Here is a 17,297-nt window from a genome sequence, read left to right on the forward strand (position 1 = left end):
AGGCCAGCAGCTGAGGGAAGGAAATGTGCGCTTGTAAAACATCATGTTTGCTTGGTAGCCACAAGCACAAAGCACCAGGTTGCATTGCTTTTCAGACAAGTGCTGTCCTTGAGAAGGTGCAGAGGCCTGGGATGAATTTTCCTGACTGAAGACAGCAAAGATATCACTTGGTTTCACAATGAGTCACTGAAACTCGAGAAAGGGAATTCACCAGGGAAATCAGAAGGAGTAATTAAGAGAACATGGTAATTAAAAATGTATCCTAAGAGATGCTGTACGTGACATCTGCAGCAGACGGAGAAGCATGCCTTTATCCACCCCAGGTTACACCAAGTCTGGGGAAAGCTGCAGCCACAAAGTCACCATGGTTACAGATGCACAAAACTCAGAGTGATGAGATGTCCTGCTCTGACACAGCCACAGTGTTCATCTTCAAGCTGCAACTATTTAAGTGACCCTGGACTGTGCATTTGAAAAAGAAAGAACCACAGAAAGTCCTGATATATTCACGAATATGAAAGTAGACAGATTAGAGATTTTAATATATGCACACTGCTCAGGGTGTGCAGAGGAATATATAATAAGTTATTGGACTGTAAATTGAGGCACTCATTATGCAGCCCTCATTCTGTGTCCAAAACTTCTGCTTAGATTTGTTTATACCACCTTCTGTCCTAGAGATGCCTGCATTTAACACACTGATGTATTATGTGTCTATTTGCATGCATGCATACTAAGATGTAGTTGTAATACATCATAAGCCCTGCGTACTAATTATCACATGCTAATGTAGCAAATTAACCATGCATTAGTTTCCATCAAAAGCAGATTTCCTTTGCATGCAAGGTGCCAGATACAACTTCATGTGGCCTGATCAGAGTGGTGCATAATAACCACTTGAATACACTTTCCATGCTATTTTGCTGACATAAATCCAGTGATAAAAGCTTAAGAAGCCACCGAGGGTTTTAACTTCACAGTGTTTACTGCACATGATAAGGAAACTGGATTTCACTGTCTGAATGTATTCCCAAGGGCAGACTAATACACAGCGGTTTTTGGGTAGTATAATAGTAAAATCTAACCTCACTTTTCAGATTTCTTAGGGTGTCTTGTGATTTTTGCAAATGCTGACAGGCTGCCACAGCAGACTTAGCAGCAAGTTACCTTGACTCCCTAAGCAAGTCTATGGGCAGCAAGAAGCTGTTTGGAAACACGGGCCGTGTTTACAGTAGGAACTAACTCACCTAAGGGTAGCATCAGAGCCAGCTCCTGTCTCTTGCCCTGAGACTCCCTGTCCAGAGGACTGTATTGACTGATCAGCAGAGAGCAAACAGCTTTTCTGTGGCTGAGGAGGCTGTTCTTCCCCCCTGGACCAGGGTACATGTGTGACAAGTATCAAATGACATGCTCATCCTTGTATTTTTTGCATGGATGTGGCTCCTAGGTTGATTTAAGACTGATGGAAGTACAGCAACTTCTACTGAGCCACAGAGTCGATGGCACCTCACAGGAATTTTACAAGAGTGCTCTTCCGAGCCAAGGCTGGCCCTCAGTGGATGTAACAGAATGGCTGGCTTTGTTCCTGGGAAGGTGAGAAAACTAAGCAGCAGTCTTTTTGCTCAAATATCTGAGCTTTATTTTCATTTTAAAAATACAAGTTTGTAACTCCTTGGTTACGGATACTCAGTATAAAATATAAAATGTTTTTCCTTTGAAGCTCAGGAAACACCTGCTCTATATAAAATAATGGAACATAAAGCAGAGCAACCCAAGTTTCAACACCAAATTTCAGTAAAGCTGTTACAAGTAGTGGTTCATAGGCAATGAAACTGCTGTCAGCACTTGGCTGTAAAGGATTATAACTGCTGGGCTGGTAAGAGGGCTCAGGCATCACAGAAACCCTAATTAGAAAGGGAGTAATTTGCCTACCTGTACATGCTTACGCCTTCAGTGATTCCACTGTCATCTCAGTTTCCCCCCAAGTGAGGTGACCATGGTCTGTATGTAATATCGACCTTTGTGTGGGTCTGCAAATCTCTTGGTGTGAGCTGTGCTCATGGTGCTCCTGCAGCTCCCAAGGAGCCCAAGCCCACAGTTCCCTTGGTCTGGATGAGACAGTTCATGGGCTTCTGTGGCAGCTGAAATGCCAAATTTTAACTTTTAGTGACTGAGGCTCCTTCCCCCTAAAATACAAGATCTTCAAACCAGCCTTTTCTCAAAATATGATTTTTTTCTGAGCAGTTATTTTCCTCTGTGCTATGCATTAATTGTCTGGACCTTCAAGCTGTCTGTCTGCTCTACTCACACACATTCTTGCTGCTTTTATCAGCCTTCCTGCCATTGCCAGCTCTCTGAGACATCTCTTTCCTCTGGAATTGTTCAAATATCAGTAGGGGGCATTATTGTCTGAGGCTGCCTGGTCTCAGAGTGCTGCCTGTGGTTCCTTATTCCATTCCTTATTCCACATGAAGACTGTCCTTGAGCAGATTGTGTGTTACTAGAGAACTAAGACCACTTTGGTGGGTAATCCTACAGGAGTTAATGGTCCTAGAACCAAAGCCAAAGCTGAAAGGCTTGGACTATCACAGTCACACATTACATCTGCTATCTGTTTGAAGAAAAGTTCTGTAGCATAAATTTGTCCATAAGAGTCCCATCAGCAGAATTAGATGTTTACAGCTCAGAGGAGTTTGCATGGACCTTCTTCACGAGGCAGAATATCACTATGTCTTGTAAAAGGAAACAGAAGAGGAATACAGTCTGAAAGTTAGATTCAAAATTGGGAACATGCCTTGAGGTTTCCACACAAAAGAGTGGTATTTTGCAGTTTTGCTTTTAGAACAGTTTATTAAAAGACCCCAGATCCCTTTCACCCCTAAATTTTCAGAATGTGTCAGCACTCCTCTGGTGAGATTTTCTTCTAATCTTTGATTTTGGAACTGGTAATATTGTCTCCAAACATGCCTACAGCAGCGCTCTGACATGAGCTTGTGCTTGTGCTCTGGATCCAATTCACTCACATACAGAGGAACCAGCAGAGGGATCTCTGTGCTGCTAACACCCTGAAAATGGGACTTAGAGAGTCTCTGTGCATACTTTGGCCTCGAGACCACTAAAGGGAGTGAATTTCAGCTCAAAATTGGACTTCATCTTCAAGCTACAATGTGATTTTCATGCCTGGGGTTTTCTTACTAAAGATTTCTATTACAGCCCTAGGACAAAAATGCTAATCCAATAGCTTTCATCTTTCCAGTGTCTCTGACCCGTCTCACTCCCCAGCCACATTCTTGAGTATGCTCTGGATTGAAGAATGTGCTGCAAGGAAGGCTGGACAGATAGCCTGGTGCTTCTTTAAACAGCTGTGTATTTAGTCAGCAGCCACTATGAAAGAGTTGGATTAATTTTTTTGTGTAGCCTTCTCTGTGGAATAGCTCCATCATTTGCCCAAAGAAAAAGCAAAAGCTCCTCCTTTCTTCTATCCCTGCTCCACTACTCAGTTGAGACCCATCAGATCTGCGCTGCACACCGTGAAAAAATGCAGAGGATTATTCTGTCCCCTGAACTGAATGTAACTGGTGATGCAGCTGCATCTGAGCTAGCACAGGAACTGCCATCAGGAGTTCCTAGCATCAGAACTACCATCTGATCCAGTGTTCTTCACAACAGAGTGCCAACACCATCTGACTTGGAAAAAGAAGCAAGAAAACTTAATAGTGCTGCTACAAAGGTTAGCTTTGGTCTGGGACCATGAGGACTGGCAGCTTCTAATTGCTTTGAATGGTGCATTGCTGGTGAATATAACTCTTGGCTGCTCCAGCTATCCATATGGCAGCAGCTTCTTTCAGACCTGTAATAAAGAAAGACAATGGTAAAGACTAGTAACTACCAGAAAGCTGCAAAGAATTCACACATTTAAATCAAGTTTAAGTGAAAGACACAATTTCCAAAGTATTGGTTTGCATATTTACTGTATTGTCTGCATCCCATACCGAGAATTACTCATTCCTGGCAGCATTTTTGCCTGTGAAACAGTATTTGCAGCTACACTTCCTAAAAAAGTCCAGCACTTTACCTTAAACAGCCCAATGCCTTTTGCCAAACTCACCTGCATGGAAATACTTTTGATGAAATGCTTGAGAAGTCACAACAGACATCAGGTCTGACTTCAGTGTAAGCATCCCTCCCCGTGACCCATCATTTTTGTGCGTGGAAAAGAAGACAAAAGCCCTTTCACCACTGGGTGCTACTCTACAAGCTAATCACCTCGCTAATGTGCAGATGTTCTTTTGATACGACCTTTTTCATACTCCACACAGCAGGCTGTTTAGGTTTTCTGTGAAGAAAATGGAAAGAGACCCAGTGGGTAACAGGAGTACTGCATGTTTGTTATTATCCACCTCACTCATCATAACACCATATGAGTCGATGTGCCTGTGATTTCTTTTTTTTTTCCAACATCTAATGCAGTCACTAGGAGCTGCCGCTGCAGTGGCACTGCCTGTGGAAAATTAAAGGATGGAGAAGCGAGGACAGATTTAAAATCTACAATTTAAATCCAAGTGGCACAAGAGTAAGAGCTTAATTTTCTCTATCATTTCAGGCGTGAAGCAGAAGGTGACCCCGTGGAAATCATTTTAATAATATAAATGAGATGGGATGTGTCATCTGTAAGGGAGTGAGCAGGGGGAAGGCAGCAGCAGCTCACAGGGGGCTGTAGCTGCAGGGAGATGGAGCAGCTTCAGATGGAGATGATTTTTCTGTCAACACAAAGCACATGAGGGGAGAGCTGGGGCACGCTCACAGACAGTGGTGCTTTGAAAGAGCAGGGAAATGATCCTGGCTGAGAGATGCTCTCTCTTGCTGTGACATGAATGGAAGGAGCCAAACTCCCTGCTCAAATACACAGGCAAATGCTATATGTTTCCCACTACAAGAAAAAGAAAAAGAAAAAGAAAAAAAAAAAAAAAAAAAAAAAAAAAAAAAAAAGAAAAAAAAAAAGAAAAGAAAAGAAAAGAAAAGAAAAGAAAAGAAAAAGAAAAAGAAAAGAAAAGAAAAGAAAAGAAAAGAAAAGAAAAGAAAAGAAAAGAAAAGAAAAGAAAAGAAAAGAAAAGAAAAAAAAAAGAAAAGAATAAGAGGGAAGGGAAGGGAAGGGAAGGGAAGGGAAGGGAAGGGAAGGGAAGGGAAGGGAAGGGAAGGGAAGGGAAGGGAAGGGGAAGGGAAGGGAAGGGAAGGGGAAGGGGAAGGGGAAGGGGAAGGGGAAAAAGAATACCTGTGTTGCAGTTCCCTGGAGAGTTCTTTTCCATCCTATGTATGAATTCTTCAGCAAACAGACAGATGCTGAATTCATGTTACATTCTTGAGGCCCTGTGTTCCCAGAGAAGTGGAGCATTATTCTTTGCCTTGGTTTCATTTAATTTGCTGTGCTAGGTAAAAATTGAGCTCATAGGAAGATACTTCCTGGGGCAGACAGAATCCAACAAGGGAGCCAGCATTATTACCTGGCCTGGCTTTCCCAATTCACTTCTGTGGTACTTAGGGCTGCTGTCAAGGAGGGCAAGGTTCTAGCTAAGTTGTGGGAAAGTTCACTGAGACCAAACATTCCCACTTCAAAACAATGCTACACAAGTATTGGTAGTTGGCATTGCGTTCTGGCTGGCCTGGAACAGGATCATCCTGAAAAGCAGGAGAACCAGTTTCCATTCTCTGTCACAGTCTGGCCCTCAGAGGAAAACACAAAGAGACCATTTGCTCTCACTGAGAAGAAAGATCTGAACCTTTTTAGGCAGGAGTCAGCTAGTCCAGACTCCTCTGCAAGTGGGAGAAGGGTGGAATGATGACCACTTTCCCAGGTGGTGGGCAGTGGGGTTTCTGGAGCAGAGGAATCACTGTAACTCATCCCCCCTCAGATTTGGAACCACAATGGTTGTGCATGCATGCAAAAACAAATTGCTGAAAATGAAAGTAATTGTCCAGAAGGAAGACTGGGGTCCAAAGCAAGGATTTCTTAGCATTAGGCTTGATGTTTCCCATTGTTTTGCAGGATGGACACAGCTCTCAAGCTGCAGTCTTGGGAGGAGGTATAATGCCTCCTTGTTTCATATCTGTGTGTCATTAAATGAAGGTGACAAAAGTTAGGCTATGCTACACTGGGGCAAAGCTGACATCTTACAAAAAGCAGATGCTTTAGAGAGCAAAAGCCTGGACTGTTCAACCATCAAGTGAAGCAGGGGTAGTTATCTTCTATGTCCAGACCTCACACTTTTCCTATGGAGGTGTAACACATAAAACTGATTCCCTTTCCTGTAAAACAACTTCCTAAAAATGGGATATGCACTGCCAAAACCTTACATGAATGAAGGGCACCATATCTCATTAGAGGTGCAGAAGGGATCCAGGGAGTGAGGATGATCTGTGGCATAAGCCATCTTAAAGCAAAAAAATCAAATTATCTCCTGTGTGACGGCTCAGTACCAATGTCAATAATCTCTCAGGATTTCAGCGGGGTGACCTGGAAGAGATGGCTGAAGAGAGGGTCCCAAAGGCCTGCTCATCTTGGTGAATTTCAGGTGTCAGTTTAAACTTCAGCATCCGAGGTAACCAGTGATAAACTAGGCATCCCAAAATATATTCTAGCCGCAAGCTACCAGATATTTTTCAGAGAGTTACAGATGGATACTTGGGAGCCACAACACACGCTTAAAAAAAAAATGGAAAGTAAATATTCTGCTAACCACAAGTTGGCAGAAAGAACTGTTAAAAATCCTGTCCCTGAAGAGCTCATGAATAAAGGAAAGAAGCTCTTTGAAAAGAGAGACAGAGCGTGTGAAAGTCGAGGTGAACCACATCTTTATTTGTTATCACCAGCCTGAAGAGTTAAACGCTCTTTTATTTTGTTACAAACACTTACATGTAGGAAAAAAGGAAACTACTCCTCTGTGAAGAATTTGTTTTGTTATTTTATTAAAGAACAAATTCTTTTTCATGTTACCCTTTGCTGGTGTTAGTTTTGTTTCTCAAACAGAAGCAGGGAAGCCCTGTGGTACTGAAATGCAGCTGATACTAGGTAGTTTTAGCAGTAACAGGTAGATGGTATTTTATTTCCTTTACAAAATCAGGTGCTTAAGGCTTTGCAAAGGCAGATCTGCAGCTTTAATGCATCCCCTTGTGACAACGGGCTGGAATCAGCCTTTATACATGCATAGTTTACAGGAAGAGGCTGAAGAAATAGATGGGGAATATTAATCAAAAACAAAAAAGGAAATTGATAAATTACACCTCATGATATACAAAAAGGAAGATAAGACCAGATGTATCAAGCCAAGTCAAAGACCAAAATTTATGTAGTCACAGTTTGATGAACACACACAGACACATTGCACATTTTCAGTCATGTCTCTTACCAACAGTAATTCTCATGGAAGCAGGACACAGCTCTCTGTTAGAGGAATTCCTGCCAGGAAGGGTGGGAAGATGAAAGAATTTGTGGTGATAAGAGGTCCTCTTTATGCAGAACAGGAGGCATGAGAGGGTAGGTGAGAGCACAAAGGGCTGGGAAAGAAAGGGGCAAGAACATCATCAAATATGGGAGTCATTCTCAATGAACAGAGATGGCAGGCACTAAAGCTGGAGGACTTGTAATGACAAGACATGGCTAGCAGGTCTCATAAACACCCTGTATGGAAGAAGAGCGATTAAATGGATCACATTCCCTCTGCATCTAGAGCCCTCTCACGCCTTGCCACAGTGGCAACAACCAGCATTGCTCCTACCACTTCCAAAAATCCATCTGGGTGGGACATTGCTCAGCGCAGAAGGGAACTGGTCCCTTACAACCTATGTAATGTTTCTCATGGATTCTGGGCCCATGCTCTCCTACCTTCTGCTGGACAGCTCTTCACATCAGCAGTCAAATACGTGACAGTGCTGTCACCTTAAACAGGCAGACTACAGAGGGAGAACACCACAGATAGCAGAGCACCATCAGTTCAGTCACTGAGTGACACAAAGTACTAAGAGTGATCAATCTTTCCTACATGGACAAGAAATGATTGATTTGAATAATCGCCCGAGAATATTCACACGACACTCAAACAGTTGCTGTCATGATTACCAATGTCTCTCTTCCTCACAGCAAGTCTATAATTGGCAGGAGTGTCTTAGATAATTTATACAGCAACAAGATTTTCACACTTTCCCAGTTTTGGATAGTTGCTAATATTTCATGAGACAGTCATTTTGTCATACAAGGGAGCTTTTGGCGCATCTGTTGATGCTGACTGCTATTGGATTTCTCCATTTTCATGTCTTTTTTATTCATTGTCATTAGTACCCACCTATTCCTTTTTTGAATTGTGGAGATTTACATTCAGTTGAATTTAGATTAGTGCAAGTCCTTTTCTATATTTAACAGAAACATCTACTTCAAGACCATAAATGAATGGATTTCCTGTTATAAGGAAAAATTCCTTATTGCTTAATAGTTTGCCAGTACCATGTTGTTAAATAAGTGAATGGCAAAATAAATCAGGTGTTTGCTTATCTAACTGTCCTGCATTCCAAACCAAGCAGACTACTCCAAAAACCAAGCAGAGGCTGTCACCACTCCAGGAGGAGCTAGGAAAGAGCTACTGTCTCCATTGCTTTGCTGTCATGCTAGTGTGGATTGCCATGTGCTGCTCACCTCTGTGCTCCATGGGATCCCACTGCTAGCAGCAGAAGCAGGGGTTGGTGCCCTGCTTGTGGGACTGGGAAGTCTTCTTGTTCTCTTAGTATCACCATGAAACCAGTGGATAGTTTTAACTGTCATCTTTAGAAGTCCTTTTTTGATCTCTCTTTGTGTAGAATAGTCATGTTTGCTCCCCTGTTTGCACTCATTTCACCTCATTTTACCTGCAACAAGAGAAACAAAACCTTAACCTTCTTTGGCAACAGCAGCAATTACCCAACCCTTGGGCTTAAGGAGAGAAACACTGGGATCAGAGCTGTGCTTTCAGAACACCCAGTGTCCTCACCACCTCACAGGCACAAATCATTTCAGTGGCAGCATTGCTCAGCAACAGATTTATTTCTTTTTTTACTCCTGCATGTGTTCGACATCAGTGTGTGAAAAATTGCTACTAGAGGGCAGATACTGATCATGATACAGCTATTACTGGCTGCCAGTAACTGCAGAGATTGGGGTCACTGCTTGCTTTTTCCAAAAGAGAGACAGTTTAATGAAATCTTGCTCTTTGGAGGCAAGAAAGCATTTATCCCTGCCAAACAAATTCATAGTCCTGAGGTAAAATGATATGAATATGTATAATTTCTTTAGTGAATTACATGAATTTGTAAGAGAGGTTTGAGGCATACAGCACTTTCAAAGTCCCTCGTTCAGCTCTCTCTGCTGCCCGCATTTAGCATATGCTGAGCGGATGTGCAGAGAGTTCCATGGTGCCTTCAGTCCCAAATGGCTTCACTGATGGTTTTGGCTGAAACAGTTTTCCTTGGCAGGATGATTAGGCAGCAGCTACTCCATGGATGTTGCTTATTACCTCTTACTCCATGGATGTTGCTTATTACCTCTTACAAGACTGGAATCACTGGTGCTCATCCAGTTTTACGTACCGGCTGGTTGGCCCACAGGCTCTGCTGGTCTGTGATTATACCACAGGCAGACTGCTACATCCCTTGGGGTTGTGTGTCCCACTAAGCCCACCAAATACATTTCACCATGCTGACATTGAAAAAAATCTAAGTGGCTAAATCCCAGCAAGATCCCAGTAGATCCTTCTCTCCGTCCTGCTGAGGAAAGGATAAGAGCACAAGTGCCCACAATTTGTGCAGCACACAGAGGCAGTGAAAAGCAAGGGAGAGCAGAGGCATTAGGCAAATGGCCAAAGAACTTGAGGTAGCTTCACACAGAGACACAAAACAAAGAAGCCAGCGGATCTAGTTGACTTCAGCTGAGCAAGGCTTGGAGTGCTGCAGTCCCATGTGTTGATGTTCATGAGCAGGCACATCAGTGACTCTGCTGGGTGGAGTCAGCTTCCAGGACCCAACCCTCTGGCATTTTATCATTCAAAGAGAGTGTACATACAGAGAGAACTATAGCACAGGTATAGAAGGTGATGTGAGGAGAGGATGTATGGGTTGGAAACATTCCAATGTTTGCTTCAGGCTGGAGATACAGTTCTGCCTATTGAACTGTAAAAGCTAAATTCTAGCTCCTAGCCGTGAGCCCATCTTCTGCCCGTGTCTGCAAAAGCTGATTTATGCCCTGAATGGTCACATCAGAAGTGATTTGGGCAATATAACTGTGTGACACTATGTTGAAGCTCAAGTTCAGGCCAGGCAGTGTCTTCTTATAAATTCCATGTTGCATCTACCAGCCTTGTGCAGATGTTTTGGGCAACCTAAACTGTCCAAAATTGCACTAGGCACCTGTGCCTGGACACCTGAAGGGGCTGTCTCTGCCATTAGCATGTTCACTGCTTCCAGTAGGTATCCCCTGTAAAACCTTGCATTAAGGAAAACACATCCCTATCCCCGTACAGACAACGTGCTTAAACAGATGTGGGTCCACAAAGTTCTTACTCCAGGAATGACCAATGAACTGTTCTGCATGAAAAGTTTATCAGATTATGCCCTTTTTCCCATTGCAGATTATTCTGAAGCAGACATAACAATAAATCACCACAACCCTATGAATATTTCATAGAAACGCATCTCAGCTTATGGGTATTCTTTTTTTCTTGAACGATTATGTCTGTGTCTTTAGCCATTCATCGTCTGCGATACGTGACTGGCCACTTGATTCAAATTACTGTAGTGTCTGGATTTTGACTGGTTCATTAAATATTTCATACAAGGAGGAAAAGCAGCACTGCAGATGACATTTACGTGAATATACAAGCAGGTATTTGTGAAATCTTAGTCAGGATTTCACAAATACTTTGGGAAGATTAATAGATATCTCTAAACATTGTTGAAATAGTGACTTTTTATTCCAGGGAAAATTCCAATGAAATAATGAAAATTATGATGATAATGATTATTTGGTACTATTGCTCTAGTTAAAGGGATGTGGGTCCAGCATTCTGAAGTATATCCAAGACTGGAGTATAACTAAGGAACTTAATGAGAAGCAGAGTAGATGGTATCTCTTGCAATGGAGCTCATTAGTGTAGTAGTTCTTGAACAAACTGAAAAACAAATCTCAAAAGCCTGACATTTGCCTTGTCAGTCCACGGGAGCTCAACACTAGCATTCACAGACACTGTAACGAAATTAAATTTTAAGTAGCAACAAGCATTCCTGAAAACCCTCAGTTCTTGTGTGTATCTCTTGTAACACAAGTTATTTCTTCAGATTATTAACTACAAAATCTGTAAGGCAGAAAAAAGAGGCTGGAGGAAGGAGCACTAAGCTTTTAGATTTGATTTCCCCCAAATGATTATCAGCTTTTCAGGAGCAAACTTTTCAATGGTTAAACTTTTATATTAAATTCCTGCATGCATGTTTAGCAGTCCTGTCACTCTGGGAGCATTTAGCTATGCATACAAACATCAGCTAATGTGAAAGATGCTACCAGACCTCTATCTGTCCTTCCCATTGAGTGAGAACTCTGTATGGGTTTGGAAATAGGAGCTCCCATGAGCCTCAGTGAAGTGGATGACAAAAGCCCCAGTGACTTTGGGAGAGGCTGGGAGCAGAGGGGCTGTTACACACACGTGCCCACCTGCTCAGGTGATCCAGCCTCCTGTTGCAGGCTCAGCATGCTCTCGGTGGTTTTTTCAAGCTGTCATGGTCTCTGGGTTGCTCTGGTGAAGCCTGACCAGAGCAAACACCACCATGTGAATGTGACCTGCCACCGCTGTCACAATTTCCCTGGTGGGAAGGAGCCTTCCTCCACTAAGGACGCTGGTGCCTGAGATCTGTCAGGTTTTCCTGGTGGATTTGGAGCCGTGTACTCATCGTAAGGATGGCTGCTCTCTGCTTTACCAGCTCTTTCTGAGTGGAAGAGTGCAAGGAGTGCGGGCAGCAAGGAAAAAGCCCGTCAGGCACGGGGCAGAGGGGGAGAAAGGGACCCAGAGGAAAAGGGGGTAGGACAGTGTGGGGAGGTAAGGGGAGGTATAGCAAAAGGGGAGGTACAGCAAAAGAGGGGAGACTTCAGTGCTCTCTACAACCACCTGAAGGGATGTTGCAGTGAGGTGGGGGCAGGTCTCTTCTGCCATGCCTAGCATGAGAGGACTAAAGGAAATGACCAGGGAGAGTCATATAAGCTATTATAAACAATTTTTTCCCTGTTAGGGTGGTCAGGCATTGGAACAGGTTGCCCAGGGGTGTGCTGAAGTCACCATCTCTGGAGGAGTTCAAGAGACACTTGGACCTGGTGCTGGGTGAAGTGGTTTAGGGGTGACAGTGGTAGTGCTCGGTGGACACTTGGACTGAATGATCTGAAAGGTCTCTCCCAGCCTTGATGATTCGATGATTCGGTGGAGGCTGAAGGAGATTTGGGAGAAAGACGAGGAGCTGAAGGTGGGCAACGCAGAGGGCTGGGAAAAGCAGAGTGTTCCAGGAAAACGACCAGCCGAAGATGAAAGGGCTGGGCGGGCCGGGAAGAGAGCCGGGAAGGGAACCCGCCGGGCTGCGGTGGGAGCACGGGGTGGGAGCTGGCACCGGGCGCAGGGTGTGCGCGGAACAGCCCCGAGCAGGGCCGGGACAAGGTGTGCGCTGAACGCGGGGCAGGAGCGGGGGCAGGGTGTGCGCAGATCGCCCAAGCAGGACGCCGGCCCTCAGGGCCCCCGAACTGCAGCCTCCACAATGCCCTTGGCCCGCACCGGGCATGCGCGGCCGCCGCCTGCCAGGCCCGCCCGCCCCGTTCCCGCCCGCCGCCGGGCGGGGACACCGTGAGCGAGGAGGCGGCCGGGGCGGCGGGGCCGGGCCGGGCCGGGCCGAGGGGCGGTCGCTGCCGCGGGCGGCAGGTGAGGCGGTGCGGGCGGGGGCCGGCCCGGGCTCCCGCAGGGGGCGGTTCGTGGGGGGTGGCGGTGGTGGCTATCGCCTTCTTCCCGAAAGGAGAAAGAGGGGGTGATGGGGGAGCGGGGCCATGTCCCTCGTGGTCGGCGGCGACCCCGCGGCGGGGAGGCGGATGAGATGAGCCCTCCCGGAGTGGGGCTGGCGCCGCGGCCGTGGGCAGCGAGAGCGCTCCGGACCGGCAGGGCAGCCCGCGGTGAGGGTGAGCGGAGCAGGCAGCTGTTCCATCCCAACTCTGATAACCTCCCCAGAGGTCAAAGGCGCTGCAGGTTTAAAGCCTACTGGGGCAGGTGAAGATGTAATTATGCTCTCCTGACAGTTTTCCTTGATGGTTGCGTGCCTTGGGACACCACCCCCCTAGCCCCCCGACAGCTGTCTTAGGCTTTGAAAGCTTAGCAATGAATTTGCGAGTTTGGCCCCAGTGGATAGGGATGCCGGGTTTATCACACCCTGCACCTTTTTAATTATTGCATGCTGACTAAGCATGGTGGAAAAGTTTCTCTTGGCTGTGTCAGCTCTGGATGCATTGCACATGCATGTTCCGAGGATGGGCTCACCCGTGTCTGCTGGGTCCCCTCGCTCCCTTCCAGCCCCCCTCAATTAACCCGGTGTTTAAATGGGCTATGAAGATAAAGGCTTCATGTTTGGAAAAATAAATAAATTGAGAGGGACAGTCTCATCTGGTGATGAGAATAAGGGCTGTATCTGAACAACTGCTCAAGCCAAGAGAACGTATCAGTGTTTTCACACCAGTGCCATAGTTGGGTAACTATTGACAAATGCTGACTGTTAAACGGTGACTGCTGACTTTGGTAATAAAACAGAAGCGGCTCCTTTTAAGAGCAATCTCAAAACGCTTGAACTGATTGATTGGCTTGTTAGCTCAAGCCTTGACTTAGCTAGGAACCAGAAGAGCTCTTATTCTCTGCAAGGACGTTCTCCCTGAAACAAATCTGACTTATGCTAAACACATCAGCTGTAAGACAGGGTGTTTATTTTGCAATGTCATTTTTAAAACCGTGGTAGATACCAAATGTGTGAACTAGATACAGGAAAGCTGCCTTGCAGCCTGCTTTTCTGCCAGAGTGCATTTTGAACGGTTTATGATTGCAAGGTGGCAGTTTTACTTGGAGTCTCACTTTTGTGTTTTAATTAGCTGTCATCGAAGCTGGAGTTCAGCTTCCAACACTTGTGAAGTGTGCCATGAACATGCACTCTAGATGCCTGGGTAATGTTTTGGAACTAGTTACTTAGAGCCCACTCTCTATTCAGCAATGTGCAAAATGGATTGACTATATGGAAATCTCTTTCCAGCTAAATTTCCAATCTCCTCAGTTGCATCTCATTGTGAACTTACTGAGGTTTGCTTCAATCATCTGGAAATTGAATATTCTCATTCCCCTTTTTCTCACCCCCTTTTTCTTAAAGGTTGTTGCTTTAAAGTGTTCATAAGTGCTGTGGTTTTAAATGGCTCCCTATGACATTAACTCACATTCAGTTGCTGCTCCTCAGAGTTTTTAATGTGTCTGGCCTGTGCTCTAACATAGCAAGGTCTTTAGGAGGTGTTTTAAAACATAGGGACCTAGAGATCTTCCACAAGTAAAACTGTCAAATGATCAGAGCCATAGATGACTTTTCTCAGCAGAAGAAACTGCTTTCTATTTAAAATGGCTTTTCCAGTCAGGGTGTATCTAGGCTATGAGGGAGTGGATTTTTCTAGGAAGTAGTGGGAGGCAGGAAGAATCATGAAAAAGAAGGTGGTGCAAAGGAGAGCATTAAACCACAGAGCCAGAACCAGATCACAGATCCTCAGCTATGCAGATAAAATTTCTTCAAGAGGACAAAGATCTTCTCACACTGTGGGACAGTATTTTCTTAAGTTGTGTTCCAGGGTGGTTGCAGAATTCAATGTTGAAGTTTACATTGAGAGGTAGAGTATGTCTGTGGGTCCACAAAGGTCAGGGAAGAGTGGGCTAGGAAGGGTCAGTGCAGTTTTGGGGAAGATGAGTGATGCTCCCCTCTTTTGCTGGCTGCCTTCCTGGGGAAGCCAGTGGCTGTCCCTAAGGGACTTGGCACCATTGGCGCAGAGTGCTGACTGAGGGTTAGTCTCGAGGTCTCTAGCTGGTCAGAGTGACCCTGAGATATGTTAGAAAGTCTCTTTTCCTAGCCTGGTGCTCAAAGAAGGAGTCAGAGCTCTTCATTTCTCGGTCTCAAGGTTGTTTATTGTTTCTTATCTATAAAACTCTTTCTCCTGTCCTGCCGAGATCCGCTCAGCAAGACAGTCAGAGGCATTCTGCCTGCCTCAGAGGCAGTGTTGTCTTTTTATACTAAAAACTACATGTACAATATTTGCAATTACTTTCCAATACCTATCACCTATGTTAGACAGTGAGCTTCTACTCTAAACCAATCTAAAAGAGCCAGATCACAGCAGAAGAGGGAGGCCAAGAAGAAGGAGAAAGGCTGGACATGCCCCAATTCCTCCATCTTGCCCCCTGAACCCCCATTCTAAAAACCTCAAAAATCTATTTTTCACCCTGTGATAAACTCACTATCATTCTACTTAAATGTTCATGGCTTGTAATTCTTCATATAAGGTTGTAATTGTTTTTTCCAAGGGCTAAATCAAAGGCACAGGGGTCTTGGGCTCTGTGCCAAAGCTCTCTGAGCCCCCTGGGCAGGGGCTCCAGTCCTCCAGGGCAGCCAGAGGAATTTCCTGCGTTCCCACAGGTTAGCATTTATTGGTGGTTCTGCTGTGCTAGATGAAGGCATGACATGAGACCCTCTTTCTTCTAAAAGGTTAGGTCTCCCCCCTTTCCTTCATCTTCTGTGGTAGAACGTGTTCCCTTCTCCATCAGCACACCACCTGCTCCGACACCACTCTGCCACCTTTCCCACACAACTGTCTCTCTCTGTCCTGGAATCCCACTGGTAGGTGTGAGGGGCTGGAAGGAAGCAGGTTTCTTTCTTTGCCTTCCAAGTATGCAGGTTCTGCCTGCTGGCAGGGCAGGGGAGAGAGGGCCACTCACACCTGGTGGTGCCAGACAGTGCCCGGCTCTGCCTGCGTTTGGCACCAGCTGTGAGCGGGCATTGAGCTCGGCACGGGGGAGGCTCAGCTGGGAGTGTTCAAAGCCAATTTCTGGACGCAGTCTGTGTATGACAAGCTTCAGTTTCATTAGCTGCCTCCCAGGAGTATCGAGCTGTGCGGCTCACCTTTGCAGAGATCAGAGTCTCCTCTGTGATGTTATTAGGTGTTTTTAAAAATAGCTTCATCAATCCACTTTAAAAGAGCTGGTCTGCTCTGATAACAGTGCCTGCTGGTGCTTTTCCAGATAAGGAACTTGTCACTTTTCCTGCTGTCATACATGCAGCTTCTGCCCTATTTAGAATACAGTATAAAAAAAGACTACAAAATAACCACCAGTCTTGAGTAAAGATTTATGTGTTTAGTTTAGTAACAACTGAACACTCCTTATTTAACTGCTTTGGACAGTATTGGTTTATGAGGAAGTTAGGATCAAGCTAAATGCAGAAGATAATAATTTCACATACCGGTGTCTTGAGGAAATCTTCATGATAATGTCTCTTACGTAACAAAATGACAACAGGCCAAAGATATCTTTTTTTTCCCCTTTCTGTCCCAATTAGAAATTCATTAGCTTTAAAAAGAATCTGAAATACTATGTTGTTCATGTATGTGTATAATCTATACAATTATGGGGAGGAACCAGATGAAAAACCAATTTGATTGGCTTGAAACCAATTTCAGTCTCTTTTAGGGGTCTGAAAAGAAGTTCCCAGCAGTATCATGAGGAAATTGCAATTGCAGGACATACCTAGTAATTCATTCTATAATGGTGTATGCAGGAGCAGTGTTTTAATTTACACATTTCTTTGATGTTTTGTGAGCAGATGGCGTTTTTAAAAAGGTCTATTAATTCTGTGGGCATTTGGTAATGTCTAATTGCTGGGGGATCAGAATAGAGTAGGAGTCAAAGTGAAGCTCCTGACTTCTCTGCTCTCAAAAGGGAGACAGCCCTCTGCAGCCTCATTTTTAAGCTACTATCCTCTTAGAAATCCTTGCTTAAGAATATTCACCAGTGCCCTCAGCATAAATTTGGAACTTGCTGATTGGTCTTCATTAATTGGACTGTTCTCCATGAACCAGACACATGTTATTACAGGTAAAAAGTACTGGGGTGGTCATTGCTTATTGTGGGACACGATGCATTGTGGATTTTCATAAGAAAGCCCTTTACTCTTTCCCTCTTTCCCTTTTT

General features: G+C 44.7%; 1 protein-coding gene across 3 annotated transcripts in view; it reads left to right on the forward strand.

The window, feature by feature from the left end:
* Window positions 1-12,909: 12,909 nt before the first annotated feature.
* The window catches only part of POMGNT2 (protein O-linked mannose N-acetylglucosaminyltransferase 2 (beta 1,4-)), a 32,083-nt gene continuing 27,695 nt past the window's right edge, over window positions 12,910-17,297 (forward strand). Inside the window, exon 1 of one of the 3 annotated variants that reach the window (XM_030944002.1) lies at window positions 12,910-12,968. The gene's annotated coding sequence lies outside the window, so the exon portion shown is untranslated. Of the gene's footprint in view, window positions 12,969-16,981; window positions 17,202-17,297 lie in introns of those variants that run through there. The other 2 variants (XM_030944006.1, XM_030944003.1) reach the window with 2 other exon arrangements.

The sequence above is a fragment of the Camarhynchus parvulus genome, chromosome 2 (genome assembly GCF_901933205.1).
Source record: "Camarhynchus parvulus chromosome 2, STF_HiC, whole genome shotgun sequence".
NCBI lineage: Eukaryota > Metazoa > Chordata > Aves > Passeriformes > Thraupidae > Camarhynchus > Camarhynchus parvulus.